This window comes from Lolium perenne, chromosome 3 (genome assembly GCF_019359855.2).
Source record: "Lolium perenne isolate Kyuss_39 chromosome 3, Kyuss_2.0, whole genome shotgun sequence".
NCBI lineage: Eukaryota > Viridiplantae > Streptophyta > Magnoliopsida > Poales > Poaceae > Lolium > Lolium perenne.
In genome coordinates this window covers 156,918,756-156,923,777 of record NC_067246.2, presented here as the reverse complement: position 1 = coordinate 156,923,777, position 5,022 = coordinate 156,918,756, and positions in this window count along the sequence as shown.

Sequence of the window (5,022 nt, the reverse complement as noted above, 5' to 3'; positions counted from 1 at the left end):
GGCGCCGGCGACGACGAGGGGCGACGACTGGGACGGCGCGCGTGCGACAAGACACGGTGTGGGTGGGGCGGCGACGACGGGACGGCGCGACGAGAGGGCGACGGCGAGTGCGGCGACGGCGAGGCGCGGCAGCCCGACGGCGAGGTCGAGTGCGGCGATCGGCAACGGAGCGGGTGAGGAGAAGAAGAACCGATGCGCCCGTGGGCGCGCGGGTATTTATAGGGAGGGGATTTAGTCGCGGTTGGTGTGGCCAACCGCGACTAAAGGGTACCCTTTAGTCGCGGTTGGCCACACCAACCGCGACTAAAGCCCTTTTTTCGCCCGTTTTTGCGGTTCCCGTTCTTTCCATTTATAAAAATTATAAATACAAAATAATATATCAACAAATTCAGAAAAATAAAACTAATTCATTTCTAAATGTGAAAAATACAAATAATATATCAAAAAATTCAGAAAAATAAAACTAATTCATTTCAAAATCTTAAAAATACAAATTATATATCAACAAAATCAGAAAAATAAAACTAAATCATTTCAATATGTGAAAAATACAAATAATATATCAAAAAATTAAAAAAAATAAAACTAATTCAATTCAAAATGTTAAAAATACAAATAATATATCAAAAAATTCAGAAAAATAGAACTAATTCATTTCAAAATCTTAAAAATACAAATAATATATCAAAAAATTAAGAAAAATAAAACTAATTCATTTCAATATGTTAAAAATACAAATAATATATCAAAAAATTCAGAAAATAGAACTAATTCATTTCAAAATCTTAAAAATATAGATAATATATCAAAAAATTCAGAAAATAAAACTAATTCATTTCAATATGTTAAAAATACAAATAATATATCAAAAAATTCAGAAAAATAGAACTAATTCATTTCAAAATCTTAAAAATATAAATAATATATCAAAAAATTCAGAGAAGTTCTTCCCGGCCGCCTCTGTCTTCCCACAAGTTCTTCCCGGCCCGTCTTCCCGCCAGTTCTTTCCCGCCTATGTCTTCCCGCCATTTCTTCACGCCTCTATCTTCCCGCATATCGATGCTCCTTTTATAGGCACGGCGCCGCTTCTGCTTTGTCTTGTTCATCCGACAGGGCGTCGTGCGCTACCGATGCGTCCTTATCCTGCCGACAGCTTTAGTCACGGTTGCACCCTCCAGCCGGGACTAAAGCTGACCCAAACGTCCTTATCCCACCGACAGTTTTGTTATATGACACAAAAACCACATTTAGTCCCGGTTGCACCCACCAGCCGGGACTAAAGGTTAGATGACCAGCTCTGGATTCCTCCTCTTCTTCCCGCCATTTCTTCCCTGTCTTCCCGCCTCTTTCTTCCCGCCACTTTCTTCCCGCCTCCTGTCTTCCCGATCCCATTTTCCCGCCATTTCTCACTACATATATGTAGCCTGGCTTGGCCAGCATTATCACATCTCTACAATCTCTCATCACTCTCTCATGGCTTCCACCGCACCCACTCTAACCTACCAACAGGTGGAGGAGCTTTGCGCTTCGAACTACCCTTGTCCACCGGGCTACCGCATCCCCGCCGGCTGGAGCCTAAGCGCCGGAGGCGTGCCGGTCCCTCCCATCCCTCAGGGTACTGCGCGCCGAGCGGCCATCACGAACCACTACTACCTCGATCTCACGCCAGAGCAGCGGATGAATCCCCGCTGGCATCCCGATAACCAGCATACTTGGGACGCCTTCTTCATCAATCGGCGTGACAGGGCGCTCGCCAGGTATGAGGAGGACGGTCTGCCTCCTGGGAACTTCCACGAGGCCGGCCGTCGGCTATGGTGGTACGGCCGGACTCTACAGAGCGTCATGGACTACATCACGGCCGGCGATATCCCCCGCCTGCGCTACCCTCAGTTCGAGCCACGAGCGCCGCCCGACGACAGCGACGACGACAACAGCGACGACAACGGCGGCAACTTAGAAGGCGACGACTACCAGTACAACGGCGGCAACTATGAAGACTACGAGTATGCATATTATACGCCTAGGCAGGAGTATGACTAAGTCACTCCAAATTTCATGTATCATCAGTGGTATTTATGGCATGGCCAATCAATTTCGGCAATGCTAGATCCACCAAATCCCATGCAATTACGGCTCCTCTAGTCCTTTTCCCATTATACGCCTATGCAGGAGTAGGACTTAGTCACTCCAAATTTCATGTATCATCAGTGGTATTTATGGCATGGCCAATCAATTTCGGCAATGCTAGATCCACCAAATCCCATGCAATTACGGCTCCTCTAGTCCTTTTCCCATTATACGCCTAGGCATGAGTATGACTTAGTCACTCCAAATTTCATGTATCATCAGTGGTATCTCGAATCAATCGAATCATTCGAAAATGGACACCAAACACATCACAGATAATATAATTCACATGATCGATTCAACAAAGTTTGGTACAATAAATTATTACACATCATTTCTTCCCTTGTGTCCCTGCTTGCTTACGATTGGGCCGTATCCATGGAGCATCCTCATCATTTAACTTAATGCTTGGGTCGGTGTTCACTTTGAAGGGCGGAATTTCACCAAACATATTATAATCTTCTGACATGTTTGTCTTGCCCTCCACTCCCACGATGTTTCTTTTCCCTGAAAGAACAATGTGGCGCTTTGGATCATCGCATGATGTACTGATCGTTTTCTCATCTTTCCGTTTCCTCGGTTTGCTACTCATGTCCTTCACATAGAAAACCTGAGCGACATCTTTCGCTAGGACGAATGGTTCGTCAAGGTAACCAAGATTGTTGAAATCCACCATTGTCATTCTGTATTGCTGGTCCACCTTTACCCCACCTCCTGTTAGCTTGAACCATTTGCACCAGAACAAAGGGACCTTAAAGGAGGGTCCATAGTCAAGTTCGCATATCTCCTCTATGTAACCATAATATGTGACCTTTTGCCCATTCTCGGTTGCTGCATCAAAGCGGACACCACTGTTTTGGTTGGTGCTCTTTTTATCTTGGGCGATCGTGTAAAATGTATTCCCATTTATCTCGTACCCTTAGAAAGTCGTTATAGTCGAAGATGGTGTCTTGGCCAACATGTACAACTGATCTACAACATCATCGTCATTCATTAAATGTTTTCTCAACCAACTGCCGAAAGTCTCCATGTGGGCCTTCTTAATCCAGGATTCAGGCTTCCTCGGGTTGTCCTCGCGTAAAATATTCTTGTGTTTCTCAAAGTACGGAGCCACCAAGCTGGAATTGGTCAGAACTGTGTGGTATGCTTCAGTCATAGAATGGCCGTCCATACATATCGTTGATTTCCTGCCGATCGTGCCTTTTCCACTTAGTCTCCCCTCGTGCCGCGATCGAGGAAGACCAATCGGCTTAAGGTCAGGAACAAAGTCAACACAGAACTCAATTACCTCCCCATTTCCATAGCCCTTGGCAATGCTTCCTTCTGGCCTAGCACGGTTACGAAGATATTTCTTTAATACTCCCATGAACCTCTCAAAGGGGAACATATTGTGTAGAAATACCGGACCGAGGATGGAAATCTCTTCGACTAGGTGAACCAGGAGGTGCGTCATAATATTGAAGAAGGATGGGAGGAACACCAACTCGAAACTGACAAGACATTGGACCATATCGTTCTGTAGCCGTGGTAGATCTTCTGGATTGATTACCTTCTGAGAGATTGCATTGAGGAATGCACATAGCTTCACAATGGCTACTCGAACATTTTCCGGTAGGAGCCCCCTCAAAGCAATCGGAAGCAATTGCGTCATAATCACGTGGCAGTCGTGAGACTTCAGGTTTTGGAACTTTTTGTCCGCCATGTTTATTATTCCCTTTATATTCGACGAGAATCCAGCCGGGACCTTCGTACTGCTCAGGCATTCAAAAAAGATGACCTTCTCTTCTTTGGTCAGAGCGTAGCTGGCACGACCTTGAAACCATTTCGGATGCCGGTCATTAGGGTCTTTCAAACGTTGCTCGTCCTGCCGTGCTTCCTTTGTATCATTTGTCTTCCCATACACGCCCAAGAAGCTTAGGAGGTTCACGCAAATATTCTTCGTAACATGCATCACGTCGATTGCAGAGCGGACATCTAGGACTTTCCAATATTCTAGTTCCCGGAATATAGATTTCTTCTTCCACATGGGTGCGTGCCCGTCAGCTCCCTGCGGAACTGATTGTCCGCCATGACCCTTTCCAAAGATGACTTTCAAATCCTTGACCATATCAAATACCTCAGCACAAGTACAATCCGCAGGCTTCGGCCGGTGATCTGCCTTGCCGTTGTAATGCTTGCCTTTCTTTCTTACTGGATGAATTTTCGGAAGTAATCGACGATGCCCAAGGTACATGTTCTTCTTACAATTTGGCAAATATACACTTTCAGTCTCATGTAAGCAGTGCGTGCATGCATTGTATCCCTTATTTGACAGTCCGGAAAGGTTACTAAGAGCAGGCCAATCGTTGATGGTTACGAAAAGAAACGCTCATAGGTCAAATTCCTCTTCTTTGTGCTCATCCCACACACGTACACCAGGTCTGCCCCACAACTGTAAAAGTTCATCAACTAATGGCCTTAGGTACACATCGATGTCGTTGCCGGGTTGCTTCGGACCTTGGATGAGCACTGGCATCATAATGAACTTCCGCTTCATGCACAACCAAGGAGGAAGGTTGTAGATGCATAGAGTCACGGGCCAGGTGCTATGGCTGGAGCTCTGCTCGCCAAAAGGATTCAAGCCATCTGTACTTAGACCAAATCTTATGTTCCTTGCGTCAGCTGCAAAATCTTTGAACTCTCTGTCGATCTTTCTCCATTGCGTTCCATCTGCGGGGTGTCTCAACTGCTCGTCCGACTTACGGTCCTCTTTGTGCCATCGCAACAACTTGGCATGCTCTTTGTTCCTGAACAGACGTTTCAACCGTGGTATTATAGGAGCGTACCACATCACCTTGGCGGGAACCCTCTTCCTGGGTTTCTGGCCCTCAACATCGTCACCAGGGTCATCGCCTC